The sequence below is a fragment of the Mus caroli genome, chromosome 12 (genome assembly GCF_900094665.2).
Source record: "Mus caroli chromosome 12, CAROLI_EIJ_v1.1, whole genome shotgun sequence".
Taxonomy (NCBI): Eukaryota; Metazoa; Chordata; class Mammalia; order Rodentia; family Muridae; genus Mus; species Mus caroli.
The window spans coordinates 86,091,811-86,110,732 of NC_034581.1; the positions used below are offsets into that span (position 1 = coordinate 86,091,811).

The 18,922-nt window shown below is 38.9% G+C and overlaps 1 protein-coding gene across 1 annotated transcript in view; it reads right to left on the reverse strand.

Annotated features, from left to right (window-relative positions):
* Nucleotides 1-18,922, reverse strand: part of Dio2 (iodothyronine deiodinase 2) — a 228,277-nt gene that overhangs the window by 190,882 nt on the left and 18,473 nt on the right. Inside the window, 1 exon segment of the mRNA XM_021179194.2 lies at nt 1,125-1,259. The gene's annotated coding sequence lies outside the window, so the exon portion shown is untranslated.

Here is an 18,922-nt window from a genome sequence, read left to right on the forward strand (position 1 = left end):
AGGCAAACATTGGGGTGATTATTCCACAAATGAAGAGGGCCAGAGATTGATGAACACCATTAGAAGCCAGGAAAGAGGCATGGGACAATCCCTGTCTTATGACCCTCTAACAGACTGGCCCAGCTTTGTCTGTGACTTTACCTCAGTCTTCTAATCACCAGAACTATGAGACAGCAGATGTCTGTTATCCAGACCACCCAGTCTGTACTATTGTGCTAAGGCCATATTTCAAATTTTGAGAAGCTTAAGATAAAAGTTTAGCAATCTGTATACTCTAGTAGTAGGTAGACTTTTCTAATTCACAATAGTTAATATTATTCATATTATCTAATGTATGGTTCATCTCTACCACCAAATACTACATAGTGGATATTTCAAAATAAACTAACAACAAACAAAACACACTCATTAATGAAACCTGGGTCTTCCTACAAAATTATTTTGAGAGCAATAGATCATGGCCTTTGTTGTTAGGAGCAGCTAAGAACTTTCCATGATTCAACAGGTATTTTAGTGAAGCCCATGTATATTCTTTCCGTCCTTCTAAGTAGTACTGTAAGGATGCTGTGTATAGACACTCTGACAGGCATCAGGGGTTCAGTTGTGAGCAAAGCAAGTAGCTATCACCTTTACAGTGGGTTAAGTTCAGTGAAGAAGGAAGATACTAACCAATCAATCAAATATATACAACCATTGACTGTGGTGAGTTCAGTAAAGGAAAAATGTCACCACCTCGGTAGGACACAACTTTCCCCCAACCCTGGAATTGTAAGGCAGGCAGAAGGAGACTCACTCTGTATCCTAGCGGTAAGACTGTAACACTGTTAAGTTCTCCCACCATCAAAAAAAATTTTAACAACAAAGATGTCAGGGAGCCAATCCACCCAACAAAACAATTATCTAAATAAAGCATAGGCTTCCAAGCAGAGGAGATAGATGCTGAAAGGGATGAGGAAACCAGGAGACACTAAGGAAGTTAAAGAAAAAGGAGACTCGAGGTTGATGCTGAGGTTAGAATCTCTGTTTAGGGATGCTAGAAAAAGGGAGTTTGGCATCTACAGTGCTATTACATATAAAACTGTATACAACTACAGAGATCTTGCCCCCACTCCAAAGAAACCTACCTTTGCTGCTAGCTCTGTCCTCGTAAGCTGGATCATGACTGTTCTAACTACACGGTCTCTGTTCTAGGAAATCACATGCACTTCTGCTTGCTGCTGAATGGTGTAGCTGGTAACCAAAGGGATTGATGGAATCTGCTGAAGAGATGGAAGAAAATACGTAGAGTACTGCTCACCCCGGCAAACAAGGCTGCCTCTCACGGGTTCTTCATCAGTTACATTCAAATCGCCTCTCAGATCACATGCAAGGTCTTCCTGCAGGTGGTGACACAGCCAGGATTTTCAGAATGCCAGAGTGAATCCCAAGCCCTGCGTCTGCAGCTGCTGCATTGCTCACCCTTGGTTGAATTTAACAGGATAAATTGCTCCCTTAGATTTTCCTTTTACACATAGACGTGAATTACACTCATATCTTATCCGTTGACGTCTGCAAGCTATCAATGGACTGAACAAGGATGGGAAAGAGATAGAGAGGGGACAGTCATTGAATGATCATCTAACCCATTGGTAATGTACAACTTAAGGATAAACTTTAAAATCCTAAGTGGTCTAGAAAAACTTATTCAAATGTACTAGGAAAATCATGAATATACCCCTCTACGTGTATATAAAAACGTCTATCTTCTGAAACAAGGATTCTATTGATACCTGAGGGTTAAAAATGATAAGCAAACGATGAAACTGGGGCTAAGGATGACATATAGTAAAGAAACAAAAGCATATCCCAGAACAGGCTTCTACAGCAATCATCAATTTGGTCTTGGTTAAGTCTGCATGCTTTAGAGTTTGGCTGTAATAGCTATAAATGTCTAAGCATCCTTAGGTAACTAGTTATATTAATGCAGGGCTCGTGAGATTGCTCAGTGAACAAGAGCAACTGCTATGAAAGCAAGAGGACCCAAGTTCAAATTCCCAGCATCCATCAAAATGCTGGGCATGACTGTATGTGTCTGCAGTTGCAGGGTTAGGAGTGTGACTATCCCAGGAGTTTGCTGGTCTGCCAACCTAGCCATAGAGTGGGTGAGAGAATCTGTCTCAAAAGAATAAGGTGGAGACCAAAGGAGGAAGACATCCAATATCTCTGCTGGCTCCCATTTATGCACACAAGTATAGTGTGTTACTATACAATATTCAGGAATCCTCAGACATTAAAAATAAATTAAACAAAATAAATCTATCTACATCTATTCAATGCACAGGTAAATACTTGGCAGATAAAAGTATATTTTAAATGCTTTTATACTGAATAAGGACAAACAGAAAGGGAGGGAATTAAATGTGGGATGCTGTGAGTATGGGCTTCAGTGGCTGCTTACAGGGGGACATCAGTGCCAGCCATATCTGGGAGCAACTCAGAAACACAAAAAGTTTCAAACCTCATGCTAGAGCTAGCAAAGTATAAACTATTCAGAGAACTCAGCAGGCATGGTTTGACAAGCTCTCTAAGGAGCCGGGTGCACGTTTATATTTATGAGAAGGAGTGAGTTGGGGGCATGAACACTCACGCACAGAAGAGAGAAAAGCAAAATGAGCAAACCATCGTCCTCTGAGCAGCAGGATCAAGCTGGAACTGCATTGTCTTGGGGATCATTTACAGACTGATGCTGACGTCAGCAAGCGCTCACCTGTCTGACCAAGGATGAGCAAGAAAGAGGGGACAGCCATTTAACAGAGAGCATGTTGAGTGGTTCTTCGTGCAAATGGGTGACAGATAGGCTCCATGGCCTCCTGACATCTGCAGAGTTTCTACAAATGCGTTACAAACAGGGTTTTCATCCCCAAATTCTTTAGAGACTAAAATAAGCCTTTGACTCAAGCAGCTGGGGTTCATGTGGTCTGGCAAGTGCTTGGTATGACTCTCTACACCTGAGGATGAACATTTTCCTTCTGAATCGCTAGCTGAGTGAGAAGAATTTGAAAAAGAATTAATAAAACACATTCTTCGAGGTTGGAAAAAACAATATAATCTTCTCTGGTCACAAAGCAGCTAACTCAGTATCAGTCAAGGAGATACAGACAAGAAATACATAATAGCTCAAGATGTACCACCCTTCCTTCTCTCCATGACTCTACATATCTAGGGAAATTTCCAACAGGTCACTAAGCAAAGGGAATGTTCAAAGGATGAACGGTTCAGATGAGGAAAATGCAGTATACTAAAAACAGGCCGGATGTGGTTTATATAGTCTAAATCTGAATGTCACTGACAATTTCCACCTTAGCTCCCCCAACACTGTGAGAATCTGCTGACTTCAGGAGAGTAACGAGGCAAGGTTTGATGTGAATGGAAGTTTCTTCTGTCTTTTCACCTCCACTTAGCAGAGACCACAAAGGGACTATATGCCTATAAAAGTGACATCAGTTTGCCAGTTCAGGTTTTCTAAACTGAGGATATAAGTGAATGTTTTGGAAAAAGAAAAAGAAAAAGAAAAAAGCCCTAAGTCCCAAATTTGGTACTGCCACACTTCAGAAGCAGTTCATTTAACAGAATATGCATATATATATATATATATATATATATATATATATATATATATATACACACACACACACACACACACATGCTGGGACGCTTTTAAATTTTTTTTCTCATTTTGATATGGCTAACTCGATTTCAAATCTTTGTGAACTTTATCCCTTTTCTACTAATAGGCATTTCCAAAGATTTTTTTTAAGGGGCAAGTCATCAAATTAATTTACTTCTAATGAAGAGAAATTATTTCACTGAAAAAACTAACATATGCTCAGCTAAGACCCAACACAGCACACATCTAGATGCTGACTGGAATATTCTTTAGGAATTTTTTTTCTTTCTCTTTTTCATTTCTTCTTCTTTTTTGTTTATTTTTTATTATTTTTTTTTAGAATTTGCTTTTAGTGAGGGCGGTAGTCTATAGCACTATCTGTGCCAGAACTTTTGAGGGCAGTAGGAAGAAAGGTACAAAAATAGTAATTTAATATTTTCCACCTGTCGCCAGGGCTGGTCTCATGCTGGCAAAACATCGATAATGCTTTTGACATGCCTGAATTCTGTACCTTTGCCTGTCTTCTACTTACCACCAAGAAACCTGTTTTTAAGGAAACAACTGTTTAATCCAGCACGCCGTTCATGCCAACTTTATAGATCATCAGTTTGAGCTGGAGGCTAGTGTGTTCCCCACTTCAAAACTAAAGTGGAAAAGGCTCTGGGTCAAAAATCCCAGAGGGCCTAGCGGCTGCTAAGGAAAAAAACTTCCTCAGTGAAGATCTCGCTCCCAAGGCCTCCCAGACAAAGTTAGCCCATCGAGAAAGGCTAAATTTCCTTTGGATGTTAAAGGAGCCAGGCATTTTTTGAGTTGGCATATAGCCAGTGTTGTTGTCCTTTGCTTCCTTGACTACTTAGGCAAGAAGCTGTGTGAGAAAATATGGAGTTCAAATACCCCAGGTTAATGAAAACACAGGTCAGACAGTTGAGTTGCCACACACAGTCAGGAGCCTCCGCTTCCTGCGGGGGTGTGTTTCTTTGCTTCTGCAGTCTGGATTTCTTGCTGTCCTTGTTCTTCATCCTGTCTTTTTCTTTCCAACTGAACAAGGTTTGATGGTGATTGGAGCCGCGTGGGTGGTAGTGTTTTCGGTTTGGTCCGTTGTGTGAAGCTGACTTTCCGTTCCTCTCCTTCTTCTGTATTGGCACTGTCCGTCCTGTGCTTGAAGTGTGTCAGACCCGGTTACAGTAGAAGCCTTTGAGAGATAGACGTTTCTAAACCTCCAGACAATGATTACGTCTCTCAAGCAACACACCTAGTACAATAGGCCTCCTGTATAGGCAAAATTATCTGGGCAATCTGAGTTAGTCTGAGGGAGTCTAAGCATGTGTGGTTTGAGCAGAAACTGAGTTCTTGACAAAGCACTCACGGGAGTTTTGTCCCATACATTCTGCTCATGATTTGTTAATTTACATGGAGGTATCACATTCAGGGATGTTTTCAAGCAGACCTCATTTTGACCTGTGTATCCTCTGCCATTGTCATGAACATGTTCAAAAGGCTGCACATATGTCTCGGAAGCATGTTATTCACATTGTTTGTCTCTGTTACTGTGTGTCCCCATGTCCAGCTTGCCCCCAGCACATTCAAGACTGTAGATTACTTCAAGTTCCACTGAATAAAGAATGTACTAGAATATCTATTTCACAGAGAGAAAGAATAAATCATTTCCTTGAGCAACTTAAGGAAATATTACAGCCAATTTTGTTACATTTTATTCTTAGGCAAAGTAGAAGTCACTTGTTCAAGTGCCCAACTGTAAATACAATTGGAATGAGATTCCAAAAACATGAAGGAGGGCATTTACCTGTATGTACCTTTCTCACTAATCCTTCGCCGTTAGCAATCATCATAGGACTTTAAAAATAGAAATACTATATTAAGTTGGACAAATAAATACATAATTAATTTCTATTAACATTTTAATTAAATTTGAGTAGGCCCTAGAGTCCATTAGCAAGGTTTTGAGGATTTTTGTTCAAACAGCGGTGAAGCTCCATAAAGTCAGCCTATGATTAAACATAAGAGTTCTTGCACATGGCAGAGCATTATCTTCTCATTGTTTCCCTTTCCATCTTGTAGGAAACATAAGCATAGATGTGTTCAACCTACTAGACCCAAGGAAACACCACAAAAGTCAACACAGTTCTGGATCTTTATCTGGCTAACCAAACCTCATCTCAGTTTCTTTTTCAGATGCCTTCCTTGAGAGTCAAACACTTTGCCATCAAGGTGAACCTGATCAAAATAATGGTGGCTACCCTTGCAGTGAGCAGATAATTGAGACTACTGTGATCTATGCCACCCCCAGACATTTGTTAGCATGTCCCTATAACAATAGTACCGTCTGTCATCTCTTTTCTCCTCAGATAAACAATGTGACATGAGAGCTGTCGCCTAACTAGCTGAGGAGGGAGCCACAGTCCCCCAAGCCTATTCTTTTCCACTCTATCATCACAGGGCACTACATTAAGTCATCATTAACTTCTTCATGATCTTTCATGAAGAAATTTATTAGACTATAAATTATAAGAGAAATCTTTTTCTTAATAGCAGAAAAACATAAAGTGACCATCTAAGGAATAGAGCTGTTCTTGGGAGGAGTGATCAGTGAAAAGGCCCTTTGACCGAAGAGTGGTAGAAAGGAGATACATCTGGCTGAAACTGTGGAGAAAATAAACATAATGAAGTCTACTGTCAGAGCAAGCATTCCCTGGCATCGTACTGCAAGCATTCATGTCCCGAGTACTCCACATCTCAATTTGGTTCAACTTTCAAGGCCAGAGAAACATTTCAAAGTTGGAGCTATTTCAGAGAAACAAAGATACAGGAATATAAAAGCATAAAAGCTCACGAAACAACGTCTGCCTGTTTTACAGACACTTCTTTGTGGACAAGGCTACTTTGACCCTACCCAGACACTTTTCCAGTCTAGAAAACATCCCTAAATAAAGAACTTAGATAAAGGGAGAGATAGCTTGTGATTGGCTGGACCTCACTCAGTGCAACTTGGGAGTGCTTCTAGAAGAGAAAGAATATGAAACTGGAAGTGTATGAAAATACAAAGGTCATTGTTGCTTATTGTTAGATTGCCTTATATCTTGAACTCTTTAAAAAGCATATGGTCACGTGAACGTGTCACAAGAGCGCTTCCCCAGGACTTCCAAGGGCTTGTGCAAGCAAGGGGCCCTTGGAAAGCTTACTTACTTTCTGGAGCGACTGCCTCTGAAAGCAAAAAAGAGCATCTACCTAACAGGATGGTGAAAAGAAAGGGTTTGGAGTTACACGTTGAGGACCTCTTTCAAATTAACTACCAACAGCCCAACAGTTTGAACTAGGCCAGGTGTGTGGCTCTTGGCTCTTGGCTCTCTGGAAGTAACATATACGCCACAGCTGATCATCGATTTGGAGGTCCAGGCCATGTCAACCAGTTTAAACATGAATCAGGAGGTGCTTAAGCTACTGCAAGACAAAGTTGCATATTGTTTCAGTCTTAAACCCCTCCTGGGAAGTAGCAACTATTTCTCCTTCTGAATGTGTCAAAATATATCAGAGGGTTAGATAAACAATGCCTGGCATTTGCTACATTTCTGTTCTGGTATTTGACCCAAGGCATAGGGCAGGGCAGGGAGAGGCTTGGTGAGACCAGGCCCATTCTGTTACATAGAATCTGTCTGAGAGAACAGACTTCATCTCTTGAATTGCCATCCCATCCCAGGCTCCTTGGTTTCTCAATTTGAGATGAACACATTTTTTTTTCCATCCACCTCGTAAAAATCCACGTAGTAAGAATTGAACGCAGGAATTAAAAGAAAGCATTTAAGAAATCACTTAATAGGACATCCCATCCACCATACTACCATAGAAGAATGACAGAAAAATGAAATATAGATACAAGAATCTAAGGATAACAAGCTCTTAATGGCTTTCCTTGAGTCAGTTCTAATGCAATGAACTGGGAGAGCTTTCCTTTGAAAGCAATCTGGAAATGAAAGAAAAAAAGTCCTGAGATTGGCTGAAATGAAATTTTTCAGATGCCAGACACAAACTGGACTCCTTCTTTTTGCCCTTGGACTGGACTACTCTGAAGGCTGCAGAGATTGAACCCTTCCCTGCTGTTTGCTTGATTTGGTCTGAGATGGAGCCAAGAGATGTGGTGATGAAGTTTGGAAAAACAATTAAAAAGAAATGTATGTGGTGGTTTTTCTGGGATCCTAATTAGCCGACCCATTTCTAGGTAACATTAGGGAAGTTGTGGGCAGTGATTATTATCTCTTTAAAGTCCTAATTAAAATGTCAAACTGTAAGGTAGAATGTCTTCAAAGCTGCATGTAATTTGATTGTGTTGGCTTGTTGAAAAAATGGCCTTGGAAATACAAATAAGCCAGCCACTAAAAAGATCCCAGAAGTCCAGGCTGTGTTCCAGAAGCATAATCTGTTGAACCAATAGCATTTTATAACTAACCACTCACCAAGTGGTAGGCATCCAAATGTCAAAGCCAGTTTCATAACATGGTAACACATAGCATGCTGTGGATGGGTGTCTGCCAGAAGCACACTTGGGTTTAAAGAAGAAAAAAAAAAAAAAAAGGTGTGTACAGGTTAGTCTACCTAGTCAGGCTTATGTGCATATTGGCCAGATTTAAATGTGCTCGTTGGATGAGCCTCCTAAATGGCTGGCACCCTACCCATTCTCTAAACGAGCCGGCTGGAGTGCCGGATCTCTAAAAGGATGTCTGCTTACTATGGAGAGCTTCTGTTACTGCACAGCACCAGGATCCCACGAGAAAATGTGTCATGTCTCATCCATGCCCAGGCATTAGCAAAGCTATCCTTTATCTGTTAAGGTGAGGCATCAAGCATCAAACATAAATACATCAATACATTGATTTTTAAAAATAAATTTAAAGAGACAAAAAATTTGGCTTAAGCAAGAAAGACATCTGTTGCTGTAAAACAGGTCTAGCAGTTGATTCACACAGTCTCTCAAAGAACATCAACAATGAACAATTTTGTTCCCGTTTTCATTTTGCACACGTCCCTTTCAGTGTGCCTGCTGCTCTCATTATCACTGTGTCTAGACAGCTCTCCTATCACCGGATCTAAAGGGAGGGCTGTTATATCTCACGAAAGTCCTTTGTCCTGTCCTAGAAGCCTTTCCCTGGTATTCTCATCACATGTCATTGTCCATAGTTGTATCACATGTCCATTCTTGAATGGAACACTGTCAAAGAAAACTGTGAACAACCAGACTAGCTTGATCATCAGTAACATCCAAGCCCACTGCTAAGGAAAGTTACAACCTTCCAAACTTTCAATACCCATATTTGCCACAATTGACATCTAAAATAAATATTATTTTATTTGTAAGGAAAACAGTGGAAGCAGTCCTGGGTAGGTAACCAGTGTCCACCCAATAGGTGAGATGTGTGTTATAGCAATGTAACAGGATCTACACTGAATTGTTTTTCCATTGATATAGAGATTTATACTGTTCATTCATATTTTCTATTTACATTCATGCCCATTTATTTTTTTAATACTTGGCCAAGATTTTTGGCTATGAATAAAAAAAAAAGAAATGAATTTTGTCTTGGCTTATATCTATCCTTCAGTTCATTATTGACAAATCTGCACGACACATTTACTTGGTGGCAGGCTCTGTGCTATAGATACATCATCAGAAGGCATATTCTCTAATATCAGAAAGCTTGTAGTCTAGTTGAAGAATACATTAAGGCAAATAGGCAGAGTCACAGCACTTTGATGGAGAAGTACACTACAATAAGGTACTTTAGTAGAGAACATTAGAATTGCTTTGAGAGTACAAGTCCTAGAAACTAGAGACATACACACAGGAGATGGAACACAGCCTGTCCTCTTGGCTTAGAGATTCTGATGTGAGAATAATGTTAAAAAGGGAACAAGATTTCAAAGCCAACTTTGATGTGGGTCTCCAACCTCCATACTTATTAATGTTGACTGGTTCAGCTAACTTCTCAATCCTTGAGACTTGGAGACTGCTAAAACAGGGATTCTTAAATGAGGATGCATGGATTTAATTTTAAAGATCACTGAACTCAAAGAATAGAAAACAATTACATCTTTATACCTATTCATCTCTAACTGAAGCATCCCTTAAATAATAAGAACCTGAGACAAAACAAAGGACAGCATAGAAGTATTATCATTATCCATGCCGTTGTCAAATAGAAATGGCAGATAATACATACTAAACTAAAACTGATGCAGTTATCTCATAGAATTGCTCAAAATCAGGCACCTTCAAGACTTCCAGCTGATAGACTTCTGTTTCAAAAAACACTAGTTTAAATTACATTTATGTCTTTCTTTCTTTTGATTATTTGTTTAATATTATTAGTTCCTTAAGGTTTTTTATTTTGTTGTTGTTCTATACATTGTACTTTATGCAAGTAAAAGCAACAGAGACACAGGTTTGTGAATCCCACCATACTAGTTGGGCTGTTATTTCCTGAGTCAGATAGCCTCTGTACATGAGTTATCTGGAACACATATGAATTAAACTTTTGTTGCAATTTTGTAACCTGTTTAACTAAAATTTTTAGTGGTGTTATCATTCTTGTAACACACACACACACACTCTTTTGGAAAAGGAGTAGGAGTTCCTTGCATCTAAAGCTTACTATTTCCTTTTTATAAGAGTTACAGGGTAACTGGAAAATACAGGCCCCCTAGTCATTCTGCCCATTTTTTTCCCTTCACAGTCAAGTTTGGGAGCTTCGATTAGACACTTTATCATCACCAATTATAGGTGCTAATTTGATTAAATGAGACACTGTTGGATATCATGCGTTGCTAGCACCAGATTTCAATATTGTATTTACATCAAGAATATGCCTAAACCAATTTCCAAACCACATGTTGGTTTGTCTATTACCTGAGACTACTGGTAGAACCAACTTTTGGTATCATTCAGGGTCCAAACAGGAGACAGGAACTGTATCTGTTATTTGAATACAGGAAATTGAATATTCAGGCAATTTAGACCAACATATTTGTTATTTAAAATATTCAAAACAAGAATGGCTGTAATTTGGTGGTAGAATGCTTACCTAGCAGGTATAAGACTGAGTTTAATTTCCAGCTCTGAAAAAATACTTTTTTAAAGTCTAGATTATATCACTTAAGTCGGTATTCTTACACATTTTGAACAAAAGTAGCTGTGATAGATATTTTTGGCTTTGTGGTAATATGATGTCAAATACTGCACTCTTCTTTTGCTAAGACAAAAGTAGCCATAGGCAATATGGAAATTAGTCTGCCCATCCCTGCATGAAAGTGTTGTAGAGATAACACAGAACATAGACAAATGCTTTGAGGAGCAAAGAGAGAAGTTGGGATGTTTCAGATTTAGAAGCCTACAAGAAATGTCTTGTGTAGCTTGTGGTGATTTGAAACAAAATGGCTCCCATAGTTTCATAGGAAGTGACACTACTAGGAGGTATGGACTTGGAGCAGGTATGACTTTGGTAAAAGTGTGTCACTGGGGGGACAGGATGAGAGAGGCTTTGAGGTCTAAACTCCTGAAGCCAGATATGTGACATTCACTTGTAGAATTCTCAGATCCTTCTCCAGGACCATGTCTGCCTAGTATGCCACTGTGCTTCCTGCTATAACAATAATGGACAAAATCTCTGAACTTTACCCCAGTCCCAGTGAAATGCTGTTCTTTATAAGAGTTGCTGTGGTTATGGTGCCTTTTCACAGCAATAAAACCCTAACTAAGACATAGCTGAACTCAAACTTTTAAAGAGGGGTGCTGGCCAGTGTTGATGCCTCTAAAGAGAGTATGAGCCAGTTATTCAAGTGTGGGCAAAACAGTAAAATGGTTTCAGGTGTATAAGATGCTGTTCCTGTTACAGGTGAGTACTGCCCAAGGAAAGGGAAGCATTTCCCTCTCTTTCCAATTATGCCATGCCTTCCGCTAGTGCCTCCTACTGGTACAGCCTATATTGGAGGCACTTGACCGGGAGAAAATGTGGCCTAAAGTCCTAGCCTCAGCCTCAGGATGATGACTTTGGAAGTGTGTCTAGAACTAAAAACAATAGTTCATTAAATGGTGTATAAGCACGTTACAAACTTCTACCAAAGAAGATATAGCTCATATAAACAAGGTAAGCTAGTTCAACTTTCCTATGAGCTCTGATGACTAAATAGCCTTTATGTAGACAATGTGTACTTCAGGGTAGTTCATTGTTTACATGCCTAAGCCCTGAAACAGAACCAGAATTAATAGTAACACCCTCTTGTCTGAAATGTTAGCTCCTGTGACTGTAGTTAGTTGGTAAACCCTGGTGTGAAAATATTAATGGAAATCCCAGAAATAAATAGCTCTTAAGTTTCAAGTTGCCATTCTAAGTAGAAAGATGAAATCTCACAAGGTTTCTCTCTGTCTGACCTGGAGTGTAAATCATCTCTCTGTCTGCATAGCCCCACTGTCTGCACCACCTGCCCTGCCACAGTTAGGGGAGAGACCACATTCACAAACTTTCATTACAGTATAATTATTCCATTTTATTATTAGTTACTGTTGGTCTCTTACTGCATCTAATTTAGAAATTAAATTTTTGTCATAGGTTTGAACACCTTTAAAAATGCTGCAAAGTTCAGTGTATTGTAGAGTTCAGGCATTTACCCCTCCCCCTACACTGTCCAGTCTTTTCTTGAAAATAACGACTGTAAAGTAATCAAAGTGCAGTGAGGTGGTCCATTGTGTAAAGATGATTGCTGTAAGCCTGGCGACCTAAGCTTGATCCCCAAAACTTACATTGTAGAAGGAGAGAACAAACTCCTGAAAGTTGTCCTCTGTCTTTCACTAACACATTGTAGCGTTTATGTTCATATACAAAGCAAATAAATAAAAGTTTTTTTTTTTTTTTTTTTTTAAAAAAAGCTGGATGGTGGTAGTGCATACTTTTAATCGCAGCACTCGGGACATAGAGGCAGGAGGATCTCTGTGAGTTTGAGGCCAGCCTGGTCTACAGAGCAAGTTCCAGGGCATCCAGGGCTACACAAAGAAACCCTGCCTAGAAAAACAAAGACATATGGATGGATGGATGGATGGATGAGAGAGTGTAGATAGATAGATAGATAGATAGATAGATAGATAGATAGATAGATAGATGAATAAATACTACAATCAATAATGACAATAAGAACAATCAATTTTTTAAGAGAACCAGGCACCAAGGCTGAGGCAGTTTCTCCTGAGTTCGTTGTTACCCCTCTGTGTAGATAATGGAAGTTTCATAGTCTCTTTTAAGCCTGCTGAGAAATTTAAATTAATATTAAATTCAGCACAGAATTTAAATGAGGCAATAATGTTCTAACTGTAGGTGCCTCTCTGCTTTGGGTAGCAGACGTGGACTGAAGATGGAAGAAAGGCTAATTAGGAAGATATTTTATTTATGGAGCCTAGTCCCTGTCCAGAAGGACCACACATTCTTTCCCCTTGGATGATCTCCACTATCAATAATTATGAGAATTCTGAGAAATAAAAGAAAATATGACATGCTCCAGGTTAGTGCGACATAATTGGAGGGCTTATGCAGGATTCCTGGTTTCGGTTTCCCTGGGATGTTTTCACCAAATGACAGAGTGTATAATATAATACTCGGATTTTTGCTTCCCGTTTCTGCCTTTCCAAGTCTTTGGAGAGAAAAGAATCAAAAACAAAACAAAACAAAACAAAACAAAACAAAACAAAACAAAACAAAAAAAGCTTACAAAACCCCTATTACTCTCTTTGGAAATTATCTCTGACTAGCACCATACCAATCTTGCTCATTCCCCTATACTTGGCATCCTGATGACATGTTCTCATTTAATGGGACTCCCCTTATTAACCATATTTTCCTGTAGAAGATTCTCAGAACAGTTCCACTGTCAAACTGTTTATTATGTGGTCAGGACAGCTAAATGAAACTATATGTAAGTAGTGAAGTCAACAGAACATAAAATGAGCTGATTTATTTTTCAGTAACCTAGTAATGGATCTTCCCCAGTATAATAGACTAGATTATATCATCCTAAAATACAACTATAAGAGAACCAGCTGTGCTACCCAAAATATACCTCATTGGCATAAGGATTATGTTTTTCTACTTTTATCTATACTTATTTTATACTGAATTTATTCCCATGCCATACTTTTTTTTTTCTTCAGTTTCTTCTGGGATATCTTTTTCTTCTGTGTAGCCTCCTTTTCTGGCTTTGGAACAATCTGTTCCACTTTAGTGAGGATCATATCAATGTGGCAGGGGGAGCTCATGTATGGGGTTAATCTGGTGATGGCCAAATCAGAGTCCAGACTTTTTGCTGCACATGCTTAAAAATGCAGAGAGCAATGCTGAACATCAGGGTTGAGATGTAGATTCCCTAGTCATTGAACACATCCCGGGGAATAAAGGCACCCAAGATGCAGAGGCAAACTTACAGAGCACAAGGATTATTTCAAGATGGTTGTCTAGAGGACATGCAGTCTTGGGAGATCTGAAAACAGAATAATGGTAGCTGTACATAAAAGCAACATGCATCCGTAATGGAAACGACCATTGCGAAGATGTCTTCTGCCTCTCTGCACCAGCACAAGGCCATACAAGACCAGTACTAGAGTAGTAGAAATCTCACATTATAGAGAAAATAGCAACTAAAATCTGTTGAATAAGCTTTCCCTTAGATACCATACTTTTACCAAATTGTTAGTTTGAATGAAAAAAGGCTTATATATCATATGTATGCTCAAATGCTTGGTCCCCGGTTAGTAGAACTTTTTGGGAAGGATTGCTGTGGAGAAGACGAACTTTAAGATGTCACAAGCCCATGCGAGGCCCAGTCTCTCTCTTTATATGCTGTCTGTGGATCAGTTCATAAGCTGTCAGCCACTGCTCCAGCACCATGCCTGGCTGCCTGCTGCCATGATGATCATGGACATAGACATATCCTCTGGAACTATAAGCAAGCCCTCCATTTAATGTTTCATTTTATAAGTTTCCTTGGTCATGGTGTTCCATCACAGCAATAGAATAAATAACTAAGGCATTCTCCATCTTCACTTCCCCCAACATCTTCATTTCTTTGGCTCTGTTGAAGATGGCATTTGAACCTGAACTTGAAGCCACCTCTTTGAGCTTTATGCATTTTCCCTATACCTCCCATACATCCATAAGAACTCCAGTCTGTCTTTCTCCTCATCATCTGTTCTTTTTAATGCAATCCATCTCAAGTAGAAATGCAGAATGGTAGAGAGAAGTTTATTTTTTCCTCATTTTTACTGGTGACAAGAAAGCAAATCAACATTCATACACACACACACACACACACACACACACACTGATGTGTGTTTAGAACTGAAAACAGGAATTACGCTGGGCCTCAGAGGATTTGTAAAACCTAATATGAGAGAAGAATGGCTTAAAAAGAGTAGAGAAGCACAGAAACCAAAACAAGCTTGTAAATATAAGGGCTAAAGATGTGGTAGAAGAACTGTGTGAAATAAGGTTCCTGACAGCTCATAGTTGAGTCTGAAACATAAGTAGAAAGTCATGAACTTGAAGCAGGCACATCAAATCAATGGTGCCAAACTCACTAAAAATAAAATGTTGAAAAGGTGGGTTATCAGTGTAAAGATAGTAGTGGTCTGGTGAAAGTATGGCAAAATTTCTTTCTGAGACTCACAAATGGGTCTGATATTCAAATCTAGATACTGCTAGATCAGAATCCTCATTGCACTGGATCCAGGAGAATAACCAGGGAGAAACTGAGAATCCAGACATGTAGATCACTATAAAAGGTGCATGCCAGTTGTTGATTTGTGATGATGGTATCAGTTCTTTGATCCCCTCCAGGCCACCAGCCTTTACTGTGTCTTTTCACAGCCTTATGCATGGATTGCCCGGGATGTAAGCAAAGACTGCAAAACACCACCGAAGAGGAGATGAACATGTTTCGAGTGGCATGCATCTCCTGGTAACCTCTAGCTTTCTGTAATTTTTTCATCATGCTATTGTAATGAATACATTTAATTTTTTAAAGATGTCTTCTTTCCTTCCTTCCTTCCTTCCTTCCTTCCTTCCTTCCTTCCTTCCTTCCTTCCTCCCTCCCTCCCTCCCTCCCTCCCTCTTTCTTTCTTTCTTTCTTTCTTTCTTTTCTTCTTTCTTTCTTTCTTTTTTTCTTTCTTTCTTTCTTTCTTTCTTTCTTTCTTTCTTTCTTTCTTTCTTTCTTTCTTTCTTTCTTTCATATGATTACACTGTAGCTGTCTTCAGACACACCAGAAGAGGGCATCAGATCCCATTACAGATGATTGTGAGCGACCATGTGGTTTTTGGGACTTGAACTCAGGACCTCTGGAAGAGCAGTCAGTGCTCTTAACCCCTGAGCCATTCCAACTCACATTTAATTTTTTGCATAGAATATTTTGACATCTTTTTGAAAAAATGGATAGACTGGCTTTCCAGGAACTACTCAGGTATTAGAGACAATGAAAGGCTCAGATGTGATCATTCGTGTCTTGACATCTAAACTAACCAATTTACCTAGAACCAGATCTCTGCCCAGTCCATCCATCTGAGGGAAGTAAATATTCTCTTACTTGATCATTCAGAGCCAGGTACCAGGCAAGCAAGAGCCACCCTATAGCTTGGAAGTCATCCAAGCTCAACTCTTCCAACTTATTCATTTGGCCCCAAGATGATGGTGAATCCTGGTTGTCAAACTGACTAGATCAGGAATGAACTATAAGTGAAGACATCTGGCATCCCCACGAGAGATATTTGGATCAGATTAATTGAAATGGGAAGAATAACCATAAGTGCCGGGAATTCTTGCCAATGTCAAAAAATAACTAAACTAAACTAAACTAAAATAAAATAAAATAAATGAAAAGAAACTGCTTTTTTCCTGCTTTCCTCACTCTTGCAGTCAAAATCAATTCTGCTGCTGCCGTTGGTTTTGTAACCCTCTGATGATCTTATAGCCAGCATCTTTAGACCAGCAGCTCTCTTTAAGCCTAAGTACTGTATTGGGACTGCTGAGATATCCAGCCTCATGAATTGAACAATTACCATATTCCGGTCTTGTCCACTGTAAAATGGCCATCATTGGACTGCCAGTTACAACAATCAGATGATATTTGAGGAAAAGAAAGTTTATATTTACAATTCGAGAGACATGATTTATGACATGTTATGTGGCACCATGCGAGATAGACACAGTGTCATAAACAATTGCATAATAATTTGTCAGCAAAATGTGTTTGTGGACATATCACATCATAGAATCTTACTCTTTTTCTCTAAACTGAGAAAACTAAGAGTGCACTCCACTTTATGAAAGAGATACTTGAAATCATATCTGATCACATGTGCTTGATATTCCAGCCCCCACTTCACTTGGGGTATCTGACTAAAGATTTGATAAAACATACTTGTTTTACCAGGTCCTGCCTGGTCACAGCATCAACACACCTACTCACATTATATCGGTTAACATTCATTGCTTTGGTCTGATATTAGTTTTATGTAGTTTAACTATATAAGACTGCATAATAGATAAGTATATTATGTTTCTACAAACTTATTATGTTTTTATCTCATTACAAATCTAAATTCTCTGATTCAAAGCCCTTGCATTAACCCCAGAGCAGAATTTTCATTTTATATTTCAATAAATACTAGCAAATGAGCTCCTCTTTTATATGTTTATCCTACTTGCTAAGGAGGTGAAGATGATGTTGCAGATAGAGGTGTCTTGACAAGATGTTATGCATCAGGCCAGTGGAATTTCCTAAAAGGTATTTAGATTTAGTGAGTGCTAGTAGATAAATGACATAGTCACATGAAGTCTTTGGCTTTGAAATGATACATTTATAAACTGCCTTTAGAGAGTTCTTTGGAAAGCAACTTGAAAGTCACATATAGGCCAATATGAGGACCAAGTCATATATTTAAAGACAATGTCATAGTTAAAAGGTGCGTAGTCCACCATGTCAAGAAATCATGGAGGCAGAAGCTTGAGGAGCTGGTAACATTGTGTTCCCAGTCAGGAAGCAGAGAACTATGAATGTTTATGTTCACTTTACCTTTTCCTTTTTGTTTAGTGAAGAACCACATCAATGAACTTCCACATCAATGAACATAGTCCATTCACAAGCATGCCTAAGAGGCTTGTTTCTAAGGTGATTCTGTCAAGATAGCAATATTAATCATCACGAGTTGAAATAGCATAACATCTTAGACATTTCAAAGATAACAACTATTATTCTGTCCCATTTGTTTCCTCATGCACAATGATTGATAGTGAGGCTCCTTTTTGAAGAATTACATAGCACATGTCTATCTATTATCGGGAAGTCACAGCCATCCACTTCCTTTGGACAGTAACTTGTGTGCTGTTCAGGAAGGGTCTAAAGCAAAAGTTTTAACTTGATGTGGTGATAAAGAGAAGATGGGGATAGCTTAATGTTTGGGCAGGTTGAGGCTAGATTTAAATGAACCTTAGCTAATATTCATAAGCCCCAAGAGTTCCATGTAAATAGTAGCAGGCCCCAGGACTTTAGGGAATATTGGACTTGTTGGTAGAAACCAGATTGAAACTTATCCCACAAAAATCTTCTTGGCTGTAGATTCCTCATATGATACCTGTGGTAGAGGAGTCCCAAAAATAACACAGGAAATCGACCACCACTCTGTGGTATTGGAACCTGGGGTCAAACTTACTTTAGTTCATGGGATAGCAACATTATGTGATTGCAAACTACAATTTAAACTCTTTATACTTTTTTTTCATGTTTACTTAACTCTAGCAGAACAGGCCCCAGAATAATTATATTTATCCCTTCCTTTTTTCTTTTTTCTTTTTTATAATTTGTTAACACATAAATTCTTATAATATTCTACAATAGCCAAATGCTTAACTTAAAAAAAAAATAGTCACTTTTTCTTACAGTACTAACATTCCACATGAGAACTACTTTAAGCTGAGTCCCAGTTTTCAAAGGAATTTTATCTAAGAGTACATGGGATTTGATGTGATATTTCCTTTACCTTGCATGAGAATGACATCTGTAATTTTCAAAGCAAAAATTCCTACTTCTATTCTCTCTTTTTCCTCTATGGGACAAGAAATGCAGGCATTTCCTACATAACATGGGTCTATTTTTATAATTGTATTGGTTCCTTCTATTACTATAGTTAGAACTTGCTTTATCCAAGGCCATCCATGTTTTCTATTAATTTTTGT